At 42.3% G+C, this 17,215-nt stretch overlaps 1 protein-coding gene across 2 annotated transcripts in view; it reads left to right on the top strand.

Annotated features, from left to right (window-relative positions):
- Nucleotides 1-1,736: 1,736 nt before the first annotated feature.
- rpap1 (RNA polymerase II associated protein 1) overlaps nt 1,737-17,215 on the top strand; it is a 187,923-nt gene continuing 172,444 nt past the window's right edge. For both annotated transcript variants that reach the window (XM_072265242.1, XM_072265252.1), the window contains exon 1: nt 1,737-1,793. The gene's annotated coding sequence lies outside the window, so the exon portion shown is untranslated. The remainder of the gene's footprint in view (nt 1,794-17,215) is intronic.

Here is a 17,215-nt window from a genome sequence, read left to right on the forward strand (position 1 = left end):
TGCTGAACATCTACGCTCTGTCCACCAGAGAAAGCAGGATCTCCCAGTGGTCACACATTTTAATTCCACATCCCATTCCCAATCTGACATGTCTATCCACGGCCTCCTCTACTGTAAAGATGAAGCCACACTCAGGTTGGAGGAGCAACACCTTATATTCTGTCTGGGTAGCCCCCAACCTGATGGCATGGACATTGACTTATCTAACTTCTGCTAATGCCCCTCCTCCCCCTCATAACTCATCTGTTATTCATGTATATACACACATTCTTTCTCACTCTCTCCTTTTTCTCTCTCAGACTATACCCCTTGCCCATCCTCTGGGTTTTCCCCCTCCCCCTTTTCCTTCTCCCTGGGCCTCCTGTCCCATGATCCTCTCATATCCCTTTTGCCAATCACCTGTCCAACTCTTGGCTCCATCCCTCCCCCTCCTGTATTCTCCTATCATTTTGGATCTCCCCCTCCCCCTCTTAAATCTCTTACTAGCTCTTCCTTCAGTTAGTCCTGAGGAAGGGTCTCGGCCCGAAACGTTGACTGTACCTCTTCCTAGAGATGCTGCCTGGTCTGCTGCGTATCTTGACTGTTTCTTGCAAATTTCCATCGGGAACTCGGTGAGCTCTAGTCTGTCCGATGTAATTATTAGTCTCCACCCGAAACGTCGACTCGATTCCTTGCTATGATGCTGCCTGACCTGTGTAATTCCTCCAGCATTTTATGTGCATTGCTCTGGATTTCCAGCATCTCCAGAATCTCGCGTGTTTATATCGATTGCACAATTGGATATTCCATAACACGTCACCCTCTTGGAAATGGGCTTATAAATTTGTTCGGAATGTGTTTCGTTCAGCTTAGATAATACTACAGTACTGTGAAAGGTGATGTTGACTTGCAGCAGGTGATCGAAAACCCCACAATGCTAACTTAATACTCGGCTATTTGCACTTCCACGGCATGTTTTATATGGACAAACAAACTGCAGCGTGTCGAGCGACAGCTGCGGAGGAAAACTTTTCAGCCCTCCTAAACTTACGCTCTACAATGGGCTCATTATTAGTCGGTACGGTAAACGTGACAGCATCGCATAAACAGCGTGGTAAGTCCTTCTGATAACGCCTTGGGCCGCAGCCACAGAGAACTCTGTTCATAATTGACGATGTTCCCGGTCACTTTTTTCGAGTTGCAACAACGAGCATTCGGGAAACAATTCCAGCACACGGCGTCGTTGTGACGGAAACAGCACACTGAACTCTTTCCTTCGAGCCACCCGCGGGACAACCCGCTACTTAACTTTCCAAAACGATAACTTCTCACCAAGGGTTTATCTTCAACTACAATCGGGAGCCTGGTCCTTTAGCTGTTTACATTATTAGTGATTTAACGTTGAAAAGTTATATCTTTAAAAGTAAGCGACACGCTTGAATTTCCAGCATCTGCAGATTTCCTCGTGTTTGCATCTTTAAAAGTAAACTTAGTTTTATACCTCGGGCTGTACTTCATTTCGCTACTGAGATTCCTTATGTAGGAACATTTCTTTCTTTTCCAAAGCAACTTAACAATGATTTCTTTCACATTACTCCTCTGTGCTATTTTGTTTGGCACACTTGGAAGTCGTTGGCGTCGGCCGCGCCATGGGAACGATTGACGGACGGAAGTTCAGGGGACGAAGTTACTGACACACAGCTGAGAATAGGGTCTATGCGCGGCGCGTTGTGGGGACTGTTATTGGTGTGACGCGAAGCAGGACGGAAGTGATTGTCGGTGTGTGTCCCGGAGTCTGATCGTGCAGCGTGAGAGTGAGTGATGGTGGGGCAGGGGCGAGGAGAACGTACGGGACGGGGCGTAGCGGGGCAAAAGGTGGGAGGAGGGAGGGGAGACGAAAAGAAAAGGCACTGCAGTGGTTTGGTTTATTATTATCACACGCTTTGAGATACAGCTTTTGACACGGGAGAAGAGCGCTAATGACACTGGTTGGGGAAAGGTGAGTGAACGTGCAGGACCTGGAGGAAGGCAAGGGAGGAGTGTGGGGATGAAAGCCAACGCTCTATATTGAGAAGGTGCGTGGATGGAAGCACGAATGAAGAAACAGGGCCTTGCTGCTTGGGTCTCGGCCTGAAACGTCGACTGCACCTCTTCCTACAGATGCTGCCTGGCCTGCTGCGTTCACCAGCAACTTTGATGTGTGTTGCTTGAATTTCCAGCATCTGCAGAATTCCTGTTGCTTGCTGCTTGATGATTCACTCTGTCCTGCTGGGTGAACGCTGGTGGTAGATCTGTTGAAGGGTGGATGTATTTGTGTGGTTCGGAGGTTTTCATTTCTTTCCTAGCCGAATAATTGACCACATTTAGGTTCCCCTTTGAGGTTGTGAGCAATTGATAAGTTAGAGCAGGAGTTCCCAACCTTTCCAATGCCATGGACCCCTGCCATTAACCAGATTGGGAACCCCTGAGTTAGTTTCCCGATTCAATAATTTCAAATCAAAGTGGCTTATCCCAGATGGCCATTATCACAAAGCTTTTCAATGTAATACAGTATAATGACATGGGACAACAGGTGCCTCAGTCTATTCCATCACTGAATGAAAATTTCTCTGACAATTACATAGAACTAGCTGTCAAATGTGGCCGAGTGGTTATAATTTTAATTTAGACTCATAAAGGTTATGAATTCAAGTGCTACTCCTGAGACTAGAGTACATAATTCAGGCTGACACTCAAGTGCAGTACTGAGGAATAGCAATCAGAAGAGTAGGTAATTTAGCATGTTTTGCCATTCATTGCAATGATGCTGACCTACGACTTGAGCGATATACCTGCATTTTCCTTAATATTCCTGAATTTTTCTTATCAATATTCTATCAATCTTGCCTTTAAAACTGCCACGAACAGGAGAAAGAAGCAACACACACACACACACACACACAATGCTGGATGAACTCAGCAGATCAGGCAATATCTAGATGGAAAAGAGTAAATATTCAACGTTGGACCGGGAATGGGGATAGGAATTAAAATGCTTGGTCCTTTTTCGCTCACCTGGCTTCACCTATCACCTTCTAGCTTGCCCTCCTTCCCCTCCCCCCACCTTTTAATTCTGGTATCTTTCCCCTTCCTTTCTGGTCCTGCTGAAGGATCTCAGTCTGAAACCTTAACTGTTTATTCATTTTCGTAGATGCTGCCTGATCTGCTGAATTCATGTAGCATTTTGTGTGTGTTGTTTTGGATTTCCAGTATCTGCAGAATCTCTTGTTTACTTATTTCCATGTCTGTAACTGCTTGACTCTATCCTTGTATTGTCCTGGCTGCTGAAAATCTTTTGTCATTTTGTTAGCTTAGTCTTGATTATTCCAGTGCATTCCAGCCCTGTTTTCCTCAATGTTATCGTCATAAACTTGAGGTTATCCAACACTTTGCTGCCCAAGAATGAACCTGCACCACTCACCTATCTTTTGATCTTTCTGATCTACTTTTGCTTCCCATTAAGCACTAACTGTATATTAAAAATGCAAAACATGAGGAAATCTGCAGATGCTGGTTTCAAATCTCTTACTAGCTCTTCTTTCAGTTAGTCCTGACGAAGGGTCTCGGCCCGAAACGTCGACTGTACCTTTTCTTAGAGATGCTGCCTGGCCAGCTGCACTCACCAGCAACTTTTATGTATGTTAACTGTATTTTAAATTCACATCTTTGCTTTCAAATCGTTGTCTGCTCAAAGTATCTGTAATATAGAAACATAGAAAATAGGTGCAGGAGTAGGCCATTCAGCACTTCGAGCCTGCACCACCATTTATTATGATCATGGCTGATCATCCAACTCAGAACCCTGCCCCAGCCTTCCCTCCATACCCCCTGATCCCCGTAGCCACAAGGGCCATATCTAACTCCCTCTTAAATATAGCCAATGAACTGGCCTCAACTGTGGCAGAGAATTCCACAGATTCACCACTCTCTGTGTGAAGAAGTTTCCTGTGGCAGAGAATTCCACAGATTCACCACTCTCTGTGTGAAGAAGTTTTTCCTCATCTCGGTCCTAAAAGGCTTCCCCTTTATCCTCAAACTGTGACCCCTCGTTCTGGACTTTCCCAACATCGGGAACAATCTTCCTGCATCTAGCCTGTCCAATCCCTTTAGGATTTTATACGTTTCAATCAGATCCCCCCTCAATCTTCTAAATTCCAACGAGTACAAGCCCAGTTCATCCAGTCTTTCTTCATACGAAAGTCCTGCCATCCCAGGAATCAATCTGGTGAACCTTCTTTGTACTCCCTCTATGGTAAGGATGTCTTTCCTCAGATTAGGGGACCAAAACTGCACACAATACTCCAGGTGTGGTCTCACCAAGGCCTTGTACAACTGCAGTAGTACCTCCCTGCTCCTGTACTGGAATCCTCTCGCTATAAATGCCAGCATACCATTGGCCTTTTTCACCGCCTGCTGTACCTGCATGCCCACTTTCAATGACTGGTGTATAATGACACCCAGGTCTCGTTGCACCTCCCCTTTTCCTAATCGGCCACCATTCAGATAATAATCTGTTTTCCTATTTTTGCCACCAAAGTGGGTAACTTCACATTTATCCACATTAAATTGCATCTGCCATGAATTTGCCCACTCACCCAACCTATCCAAGTCACTCTGCATCCTCTTAGCATCCTCCTCACAGCTAACACTGCCACCCAGCTTCGTGTCATCCGCAAACTTGGAGATGCTGCATTTAATTCCCTCATCCAAGTCATTAATATATATTGTAAACAACTGGGGTCCCAGCACTGAGCCTTGCGGTACCCCACTAGTCACCGCCTGCCATTCTGAAAAGGTCCCATTTATTCCCACTCTTTGCTTCCTGTCTGCTAACCAATTCTCCATCCACATCAATACCTTACCCCCAATACCACGTGCTTTAAGTTTGCACACTAATTTCCTGTGTGGGACCTTGTCAAAAGCCTTTTGAAAATCCAAATATACCACATCCACTGGTTCTCCCCTATCCACTCTACTAGTTACATCCTCAAAAAATTCTATGAGATTCGTCAGACATGATTTTCCTTTCACAAATCCATGCTGACTTTGTCCGATGATTTCACCGCTTTCCAAATGTGCTGTTATCACATCTTTGATAACTGACTCCAGCAGTTTCCCCACCACCGACGTTAGGCTAACCGGTCTATAATTCCCCGGTTTCTCTCTCCCTCCTTTTTTAAAAAGTGGGGTTACATTAGCCACCCTCCAATCCTCAAGAACTAGTCCAGAATCTAAAGAGTTTTGAAAAATTATCACTAATGCATCCACTATTTCTTGGGCTACTTCCTTAAGTACACTAGGATGCAGACCATCTGGCCCTGGGGATTTATCTGCCTTTAATCCCTTCAATTTACCTAACACCACTTCCGTACTAACATGTATTTCGCTCAGTTCCTCCATCTCACTGGACCCTCTGTCCCCTACTATTTCTGGAAGATTATTTATGTCCTCCTTAGTGAAGACAGAACCAAAGTAATTATTCAGTTGGTCTGCCATGTCCTTGCTCCCCATAATCAATTCACCTGTTTCTGTCTGTAGGGGACCTACATTTGTCTTTACCAGTCTTTTCCTTTTTACATATCTATAAAAGCTTTTACAGTCAGTTTTTATGTTCCCTGCCAGTTTTCTCTCATAATCTTTGTTCCCCTTCCTAATTAAGCCCTTTGTCCTCCTCTGCTGAACTCTGAATTTCTCCCAGTCCTCAGCTGAGCCACTTTTTCTGGCTAATTTGTATGCTTCTTCTTTGGAATTGATACTATCCCTAATTTTTTTTGTCAGCCACGGGTGCACTACCTTCCTTGATTTATTCTTTTTCCAAACTGGGATGAACAATTGTTGTAGTTCATCCATGCAATCTTTAAATGCTTGCCATTGCATATCCACCGTCAATCCTTTAAGTGTCATTTGCCAGTCTATCTTAGCTAATTCACGTCTCATACCTTCAAAGTTACCCCTCTTTAAGTTCAGAACCTTTGTTTCTGAATTAACTATGTCACTCTCCATCTTAATGAAGAATTCCACCATATTATGGTCACTGTCACCCAATGGGCCTCTCATGACAAGAATGCTAATTAACCCTTCCTCATTGCTCAAAACCCAGTCCAGAATAGCCTGCTCTCTAGTTGGTTCCTCGACATGTTGGTTCAAAAAACCATCCCGCATACATTCCAAGAAATCCTCTTCCTCAGCACCTTTACCAATTTGGTTCACCCAATCTACATGTAGATTGAAGTCACCCATTATAACTGCTGTTCCTTTATTGCACGCATTTCTAATTTCCTGTTTAATACCATCTCCGACCTCACTACTACTGTTAGGTGGCCTGTACACAACTCCCACCAGCGTTTTCTGCCCCTTAGTGTTACGCAGCTCTACCCATATCGATTCTACATCTTCCCGGCTTATGTCCTTCCTTTCTATTGCGTTAATCTCCTCTTTAACTGGCAACGCCACCCCACCTCCTTTTCTTTCATGTCTATCCCTCCTGAATATTGAATATCCCTGAACGTTGAGCTCCCATCCTTGGTCACCCTGGAGCCATGTCTCTGTGATCCCAACTATATCATAATCATTAATAACAATCTGCACTTTCAATTCATCCACCTTGTTACGAATGCTCCTTGTATTGACACACAAAGCCTTCAGGCGTGCTTTTACAACTCTCTTAGCCCTTATACAATTATGTTGAAAAGTGGCCCTTTTTAATGCTTGCCCTGGATTTGTCGGCCTGCCACTTTTACTTTTCTCCTTACTACTTTTTGTTTCTACCCTCACTTTCCACCCCTCTGTCTCTCTGCACTGGTTCCCATCCCCCTGTTGTGAACTAACCTCCTCTCGCCTAGCCTCTTTAATTTGATTCCCACCCCCCAACCATTCTAGTTTAAAGTCACCTCAGTAGCCCTCGCTAATCTCCCTGCCAGGATATTGGTCCCCCTAGGATTCAAGTGTAACCCGTCCTTTTTGTACAGGTCACGCCTGCGCCAAAAGAGGTCCCAGTGATCCAAAAACTTGAATCCCTGCCCCCTGCTCCAATCCCTCAGCCACGCATTTATCCTCCACCTCATCGCATTCCTACTCTCACTGTCGCGTGGCACAGGCAGTAATTCCGAGATTACGACCTTTGCGGTCCTTTTTCTGAACTCCCTAGCTCCCAATATTCTCCTTTCAGGACCTCATCCCTTTTCCTACCTATGTCATTGGTACCTATATGTACCACGACCTCTGGCTCCTCACCCTCCCACTTCAGGATATCTTGAACACGATCAGAAATATCCCGGACCCTGGCACCAGGGAGGCAAACTACCATCCGGGTCTCTGGACTGCGTCCACAGAATCGCCTATCTGACCCCCTTACTATCGAGTCCCCTATCACAACTGCCCTCCTCTTCCTTCCCCTACCCTTCTGAGCTACAGGGCCAGACTCTGTGCTGGAGGCACGGCCACTGTCGCTTCCCCCGGGTAAGCTGTCCCCCCCAACAGTACTCAAACAGGAATACCTATTGTTAAGGGGCACAGCCAGCGGGGTACTCTCTATTACCTGACTTTTCCCCTTCCCCCTCCTAACCGTGACCCACTTGTCTGCCTCCCATGGCCCCGGTGTGACCACCTGCCTGTAACTCCTCTCTATCAACCCCTCACTCTCCCTGACCAGACGAAGGTCATCGAGCTGCAGCTCCAGTTCCGTAACGCGGTCCCTTAGGAGCTGCATCTCGATGCACTTGGCGCAGATGTAGACGTCTGGGAGGCTTGGAGACTCCAGGGCCTCCGACATCCGACACTGAGAACAACAAACTGCCCTCACACTCATACTGCCCCTCTCCTCAAATAACAACAGAAAATGAATACCAAATCTTCAGCTGTGCTTCCACTTCTGGGTCGTTGGTCATTGCAGAATTTAGTCACTCTGCTTTTACAGTTGGCTTGGTCCTTCCTGAGCCTTGGAGTTCCCTCCGTAAATCTCTCTGCTTCAATATCACTTCTCTCATCTTGAAGCCACTTGTTAATTTACGCAGCATGACATCAGTTTTGTGGCTTGGCATCATTTTTATTTGGATGCACTTCTCTGAAATGCTTTGAGATACATTGCTGTATTAAAGTACAATGGAATTGTGAATTGTTTGTTCTCTGTTTGTCATCCAGATCCAACGACCCGAATTACTGTTATGTTAATCTAAGTTGCACTCCCTATGTGCTTAAAAAGTGGTTGCTCTGTAAGCGATTAGGGGAACTTTGTGTAAAAAAAAAAGCTATAAATTATAGATTTGTGTTGTACATTTTGTGTTCTCACCTTGTTATTCAACTATTTTGGTAAGGTGTCATTCTGGTAAATCAGCCTCAACTACTAAATAACCTTTCTAAAATAATTGGCCAGAGCTGCTCATGATAAACCTGATATGGTCTCACCAGTTTGCGTCTATAGTTATAAGGAAGTGTGCATGGTTTGCTTCTACTCCCATACACTCTCTTGAGATGAAACAAAAGTGGATATATGTTAGTTATGTTGTGGGCATTATCGTCAGTAATGATTCAGACATGCCAGTTCCAAACCCTTGGTAGTGATTTGGAAGTTAAATTCAGTTTAAAATAAATAATGCAGAATAAAAAAGGTAGCATCTGTTATGGTGACTCTGACAATACATATCTATTTCACTAATTTCCTATAGGAAAGACTGTCTCATCTCAGCACCTGCAGCAATATAGCTGATGTAATGATCTGCCTATCAACACTGTGAGAAATACTTCGCCCTTTCCCACCCACCTGGCTTCACCTATTACCTTTTGAGCTTATTCTCCTTCCCCCTCCACCCTCTAGCATCTCCCCCTTCCTTTCCGGTCCTGAGCCCGAAACCTTGACTAATTATTTTCACATATGCAGCCTGACCTGCTGAGTTCATCTCATATTTTGTGTGTGTTGCTTTGGATTTCCAGTATTTGCAGAATCTCTTGTTTACTTATTTCCACGTCTGTAACTGCCTAACTCCATGTATCGTCCTGGCTGCTGAAAATCTTATTGTAATTTTATTAGCTTGGTCTTGATTATTTCAGTACATTTCAGCCCAGTTTTCCTCAGGTTAACTTCATAAACTTGAGGTTATCCAACACTTAGCTGTCCAAGAATGAACCTGCACCATTCACCCATCTCTCAGGTCTTTCTGATCTACTTTTGCTTCCCATTAAACCTCAAGAACGGCAGTAATTCCAGAAGGTGCCTGTCCAGGGTAATTAGGGATGGAGATTTAGCCTTGCCAGCAATACCCAATCCCGCAAACTCCATTTTGATTATTTGCGCTTTTATTTTGTGATTTATTTTTTATTGAAGTTCATCATCAAACAAACATTTCCATAAGATGCATTTCAGATTCTATACACATATATATAATCATATAGTCATATTTGTCACAAATCTCCACATATTTATCTGAGGTATACACTTAAAGAAAGGAGAGGAAATAAAGAACAATCAAAAGAAGAAAACTATGTACAAAGTAGGGAATGATTTTTTTTACAACATATTCATTGACTTGTGAAAATAAAATCAGGCCTATGAGGTGTTATGTAGTTAAACCATTTTTCCATTATGAATCAAATTGTTCCAACTTATGATTAACAAATGCTATTATCTTCTCCAATTTGTAAATGTCCATTGTAATTTCCATCCATACATTTAAAGTTGGGCTCTCCTGTGATAACCATTTCCTGGTAAGGGTCTTTTTACCAGCCACTAGCAGTTTATTCATTAAATATTTATCTCTTTTCAACCATTCTTGAGGTATATACCCAAAATATATGGTCTTACTCTCTAAGGGTATTTCACATTTAAGGATGTCTTGTAGGGCACTATGTATCCTGTTGTATCGTGGATGAAATCATCGGAGAGGCAGAGTCACTGGTAGATACAAAGCAGCTTCTTTATTCGACGCAACAAGGTACAGCAGGCATCATACGGACGGAGACGCTTTCGGTAGAAAGGTCTGCTAGCTCAATCTGGGCTTGATATTTATATGCTAAACACAAAGGCAATCACTACTTAAAAGTTATAGACAATGCAGACAATGCTTCCTATTGAAGCTACATACAAAATATCACACCATCCTTTCCTTCCGATGCCAACTTGTCTGGGTTGGTATCCACAGCCTTTAGGAATGCAAGTTAAGTCTACGATACATTTATTTGGCATTTCCTGTGCTAACATAGAAGACAATTAATATTTATAATGTATAGATAATACTGTCTTCGAAACTACAGCATCAGGTCAAACTACGGCGCCAGAAGCATCTGGTATTCACACCTTTTTAGGAAGCGCATTGTTGTGGACTCAATCCACAGTACTTTGTCAAATAGAAGTCTGGTGGCCAAAGTCATTTAAGTGTAAACAAATCACCTACCCAAAAAAAACTCACTCAATCATATCCCACTGCAATAGTCTTTGATAACGGGGCATTCCCAGAAAATATGATAATGGTTTGCATTTTGATTTCCACAATTTCTTCAGCAAACAGGGAGGTTACTATCATAATGGGATTTCTGAGAGGGTGTAATAAACTATCCTATCAAGTTTTTCCACCTGAACTCCCTCCATTTCTGTGAACTGGTACACTTCCATTGATACCTCCATATTATTGTCCATTCTTCCTCAGATATTATTATCCCTCCTTCCTTCCCCATTTTGTTTTAATGTATGAAGTCAAATGTGTTTTAAGATTTGACAAACCCTTATACACGCTTGAAATTATTCTACTACCGTTGTCTGAATTATATGCTTTTCTAAATAGCTCGATCAAACATGTCTTGGTTACATTTTTAACCGTCCTATTAACATACTGTCGCATCTGTAAATATCGATAGAAGTCTTGTTTTTCTAGTAAGTGTTTCTCTTTGAGCATTTCAAAACTGAACAGTGTTCCTTCTGTCATTATATTGCAAATAGCTGTTATTTCTTTAGCTGTCCAGTCCTTAAATCTAGCATCCAGTTTGTTCGGCGTAAAATCCGAGTCATGTGCACACCATTTAAGAATTGCAATGTCTCTCTCTCTAGTTTATATTCTTTTATAATAGTTTTCCATATTTTAAGAGTCCATTTCACCCATGGGTTATCAATAGTATTTATGTAACTTTTTAGGTTGTTATCAGCCAAAATTGCCAGTATGGGGATGGAAAGTATCCTCTCCTCAATGTTTTTCCATTGAGCGTCGTATGATGGATTGCACCAGCATATCACAGCTCTCAACTGAGCTGCAAAAATAGTCATCTCTAAGAGAAGATAGGCCCCATCCCCCCTTTTCCTTGGCCAATTGCAAAGTTTTGAGACAAACTCTAGGCATTTTACCTTGCTGTATATATCTTGATAGCATCTTGTTCCATTCATTGAATTGATTTTGGTTAATCTCTATTGGTAGGGTCAGAAAGAGATATAGTAATCTGGGCAGTATACAGGTGTTCCCCGCCATCTGAAGGTAGAGCGTTCCTGTGAAACGGTTCATAAACCAGAATGTCGTAAAGCGAAGAAGCAATTACCATTTATTTATATGGGAAAATTTTGTGAGTGTTCGCAGACCCAAAAATAACCTACCAAATCATGCCAAATAACACATAAAACCTAAAATAACAGTAACATTTAGTAAAAGCAGGAATGATATGATAAATACACAGTTTATATAAAGTAGAAATACTTCTCCACAATCATTACTGAACTGTTCTCCGTAGCGAAAATCTCACGCAAGCGCTGTTCGTAGAAACACGACGCAAACGCCGTTGGCAGAAAATCTCACGCAAGCGCTGTTGGCAAAAACACTCTCTCCAGTGACCTTTAAGCTATGAAGCTGCCAAATCATACCAAATAACACGTAAAAATACACAGCTGATATAAAGTAGAAATAATGTATGTACAGTGTGGTATCACTTACCGGAATTGGGACAGCGCCGAGCACACTGATGATGGTGTGTTAGGCTGAGTCCGAAGCTGGGGTGGTGCAGTGGCCCCCACCCTCCAGGCAATGACCTGATACATTGCCATGAAGCATGCAGGGGTCCAGCGGTAGCCAGGAGGCACACAGCACATCTTTTAGAAAAAAGCCGAAATAAACAAGCTAATTAATTAGGTGCTGCCCGACACGTAATTGTCGGCCCAGATCAGTGTGGATTGCCGATTGCATCCCCTCTGATCTGGGCCGACAATTACATGTCGGGCGGCACCTAGTTAATTAGCATGTTTATTTCGGCTTTTTTCTTAAAGATGTGCTGTGTGTCTCCCGGCTACCGCTGCATTCTCCACAAATTGGTATCTGTCCGTGGCCTGGGTGTTGGGGTAGTGGGACACTGGGGTGTCATCTCATCGTCGTCTGTTTCCATTAGAGCAGGCAGCTCATCTTCTTCTATCTCTGCCCACTTCGATGTCGAAGGTCGAGGTTTGTCGTCTGCTGTGGCTGATGTGGAAAACTTGCTTGACTGCTGAGCCTCATGTGTTTTTCTATCATACAGTTCTTTGTAAGCACTCAAACCATCCTGCAAATATCCCCTAAACCTACGTACCCTTTTAAAATTAAAGTCGTACTTTATCATTTTTCATTCGGTTTCGATTGTTATCCTTTCCTCTTCCAATTGCATCAGCTCTTCGTCTATCAGTTCTTGGTCATGGGATGCCAAAACCTCTTCAATATCATCTTCGTCACCTTCCACAAGCCTAACTCACTTCGTCCTTACTTCGTTCACCACGATCAAAAGGCTTAATTATGTCTAGTTTTACACTAAGTGTAACATCCTTACGAGCTCTTTCAGGCTTTTCCGATACCATAGAACTCATCTTGCTAATGGCTGCTCACAGGCATGTGTTTAAGCAATGCCGGCTAGAATGTCGTTCCAAATCTGGGGGAGAGCAGCTGCTTTTTTCGTAACAGTGGAAACACGTTCTGTTTGCGAAAACAGGGTACTAGCAGGGTCTTTCATAACAGTGAGGTTTCGTAAAGCGAACGTTCGAAAAGCGGGGGACACCTGTATTCATTTTAATAGATTCAATCCTTGAACTGAGACCAAGAAAAGGAATTAGGTTCCATCTTGTTATATCTTCCTTAATTTTTTTTTATATATAGGCTGATAATTGCATTCTGATAATTTTGTCAAATCTTTTGGCATAATGATGCCCAAATATTTGACAGACTCTGTTTGCCATGCCCAAGGATATCTACTTTCCATTTCTCTTGGTGGGCTATAGTTATATGAAAGTAGTTGGGTTTTATCTATGTTGATCTTGTATCCTGATAATTGGCCATATTGTTCAAAGGATTGCATCAATTTAGGTAAAGAGTATGTTGGTTGCCCTAGATAGATCAAAATGTCATCCGCGTAACAGGCCAATTTATGTTCTGTCCCTTTAATAGTAATTCCCCTGATATCTTCATTTTGTCTGATGTGTTGAGCTAATGGTTCCAGATATAATGCGAAGAGTAGCGGTGACCATGCACAACCCTGTCTCATGCCCTTTTCTAGGGTAAAACTATTAGATAAATATCCATTGATTTTAATCCTAACAGTAGGATTGTCATATAGTGCCTGTATAGTTTTAATAATTGTGTCATGTAGACCGAATCTATGTAAAACTCTGTAAAGAAAATTACAATTAGCCAAATCAAATGCCTTTTCAGCGACCACACTTATCACTATTGCTTCAATTTCATTTTTTTTATATGATCCATACTGTGAAGTGTCCTTCGTATATTGTCTTGTGTTTGGCGTTGCTGTATAAAACCTGTCTGATCATTATGTATCAGTGTGGGTAGAAACTCTTCTAATCGTTTGGCCATGATGGAGGTAAATAACCTATAATCCACATTAAGAACAGATATTGGTCTAAATGACCCACATTCCATTTTATCCTTGCCTCCTTTCAGTATAGCTGAGATTATCACCTCCTTCCAGCTGGGTGGCATTTGCACCTTTCTTAGAGCCCAGTTCAGTGTGGGGAGCAAAACAAGAATTAACTCATTTCTAAATTCCCTGTACCACTCTGCGGTATATCCATCTGATCCTGGTGACTTGCTTAATTTAAGCACACTAATTGCGGTTTTTGGTTCAGCTTCAGTTATGTCAGCAGTCATCGTTCTATTTTGTTCTTTGCTTAAAGTGGGTAACTCTAAAGAATTCAAGAAGGTGTCAATTTCGGTTATGCTTTCCCCTGGAACTTTTGGAATATAGAGTTTTGTAAAACATTTCAAAAGCTTCTTGAATTTCACTTACCTTATTTTTTAATCACTTTTGTTCTTGGATCCCTAATTCTATGAATTGTATTTTCTGCTCTCATTTTTTCAGTTTCCACGCCAGTATTTTCATAGATTTAGATCCACTTTCATAGTGTCTCTGTTTCAGAAACATTAAATTTTTTCTAATTTCTTGTGTAGCCAAACTATTAACTTTATTCCTAATTTTTAAAATTTCCTCTAGTGTATCCTGTGCCAAACTCAATTTGTGTTTTTTTTCTAGTTCCTTCAGCTTATTTTGTAATTCCTCTAATGTTTTATCCCTTATTTTTTTTCTTATATGAAGATATTGCTATAATTTTCCCTCTTAAGACAACCTTCATAGTATCCCATAGAATGGGAGGTGAAACCTCTCCATTATCATTGAATTCTATGTAAAGACCAATTTCTTTTTTAATTTGTTCTTTAAAATAGGAATCATTGAGTAGACTTGAATTTAGTTTCCAGATAGTATTCTTTGGTTGTAGGTCAAAATCAACAGATAAATATATAGGTGCATGGTCACTTACATCTATTGTCCCAATTCCATACGTGTTTATTTTGTCTTTATCTTTTCCAAATGTTATGAAATAGTCTATTCTTGTATATACAGAATGGGGGGCAGAATAATGAGTGTAATCCCTTCGTTTGGGGAAAAAGATCCCTCCATATATCAATTAGACCAACATCCTCAAAAAGAGTGTTAACTTTCTTATGTAAGGACTTTGTTTCATAAGTTTTTCTATTGGAAGAGTCTAACTTTAGTTGTAATTGTAAATTTAAATCTCCCCCACATATCAAGAGACCTTCTGTTTCCGTTACCATAATATTAGTAATTTTCTGGAAGAAACTAATATCTCTTCCTGGGGGTGCGTATATATTCAATAAAGTAACTGGATTTCCGTCTATATTCCCCCTTACCAGAACATATCTGCCCTCCTTATCTCCCATTTCGAATACTTTTTCAAAATTTGGCTTGCTTGAGATGAAAATAGCAACTCCTCTTCTATGTCCTGATTTATATGAGGAGAAAAACAAATTAGTGAAACCCATTCTCTTTAATTTTCCATGCTCATTATCACTGAAGTGAGTTTCCTGTAAATATACTACATGGGCTTGTTGTTTTTTCATTTTTGATAGAATTTAACTTTGTTTGATTGGATTTAACAGTCCATTGACATTAAAAGAAATGAATTTTACTTTGTCCTTAGCCATGTGTATTTATCTGTTAGTATGCCATTGAAATTTGCAGAATATAACTTAATCGATCTACACCCTGAACAAGTAAGAGCCAAGAAACGCGAATAATAAAAAAAAGGTAACGAAGGTCTGATTCCAAGGTTGGGGTCTCTAGATGACCCTGGATTGAGCTAGAGGAAACGTCTAGCCGTGGGGGATAGCCCCTCCTACCCGTGAGTTGAGGGCCCCCGCTGCAGTACCTATAAAAGTAAGTAAAAAAATCTATAACACGAGGGAATCTGCAGATGCTGGAATTTCAAGCAACACACATAAAAGTTGCTGGTGAATGCAGCTGGCCAGGCAGCATCTCTAGGAAGGGGTACAGTCGACGTTTCGGGCCGAGACCCTTCGTCAACACTAACTGAAAGAAGAGCTAGTAAGAGATTTGAGAGGGGGAGGGGGAGATCCGAAATGATAGGAGAAGACAGGAGGGGGAGGGATGGAGCCAGGAGCTGGACAGTTGATTGGCAAAAGGGAGATGAGAGGATCATGGGACAGGAGGCCTATGGAGAAAGAAAATGGGGAGGGGGGAGAGAAAAGGCCAGAGGATGGGGAAGGGGTATAGTCAGAGGGACAGGGAGAAAAAGGAGAGAGAGAGAGAGAGAAAAAGAATGTGTGCATATAAATAAATAATGGATGGGGTACGAGGGGGAGGTGGGGCATTAGCGGAAGTTTGAGAAGTCAATGTTCATGCCATCAGGTTGGAGGCTACCCAGACAGAATATAAGGTGTTGTTCCTCTGACCTGAGTGTGGCTTCATCTTTACAGTAGAGGAGGCCATGGATAGACATATCAGAATGGGAATGGGCCATTGGAATTAAAATGTGTGGCCACTGGGAGATCCTGCTTTCTCTGGCGGACAGAGCGTAGGTGTTTAGCGAAACGATCTCCCAGTCTGCGTCGGGTCTCGCCAGTATATAGAAGGCCACATCGGGAGCACCGGACGCAGTATATCACCCCAGCCGACTCACAGGTGAAGTGACACCTCACCTGGAAGGACTGTCTGGGGCCCTGAATGGTGGTGAGGGAGGAAATGTAAGGGCATGCGTAGCACTCGTTGCACTTACAATGATAAGTGCCAGGAGGAAGATCAGTGGGGAGACACAGGAATGATTTCCCTGTGTATTCCTCCCATATATATATATTCTCATTTAGGTGGGGAAAAAGGAGTGAATGAATGAATAAAAAAAATTGAGTAATATAAAATCCACATTATAATATGTATTTCTTGAGATAGGTATATCACCATCTATTTTTGCTTCCGTTTAGTTTATCCGCACTTTTAAAGTTAGCCAAACCTTATGGCTCTTCTGGAGGAGGTGAGGGCTGTCTTCGGAGAACTCACAGTCTCTTTCTAATATCCTTCTCTCGTGTCCCCCCCCCCCCCCCCCACTTTCTCGGTTCTCTTACTATTTCCCCAGCAGATCGGGATAACTGCTCAGCCAGACTTTCCCTTGGTTTGACCACGCTAACGGGCAGTCCTCTGTCGTTCATGTCTGTAGTTGCCTCTTCTACTGTCTGATATAGCCGTATCTCTCCTTTGTAAAATACTCTCAGTTTGGCAGGGTATGGGGTTTGGAATTTAATCTTTTCTTGCTTTAATATTCGTTTCGCTTCAGAATATTCCTTCCGTTTCTGTAGGACCGCTGGGGGTAATCATGATCGAAATATGTCAACTTCCCGTTCCAAAACACCCTCTTCTTACCCCAGGCCCTTTGTCGGATCTCCGC

Source organism: Mobula birostris, chromosome 1 (assembly GCF_030028105.1).
Source record: "Mobula birostris isolate sMobBir1 chromosome 1, sMobBir1.hap1, whole genome shotgun sequence".
Taxonomy (NCBI): domain Eukaryota; kingdom Metazoa; phylum Chordata; class Chondrichthyes; order Myliobatiformes; family Myliobatidae; genus Mobula; species Mobula birostris.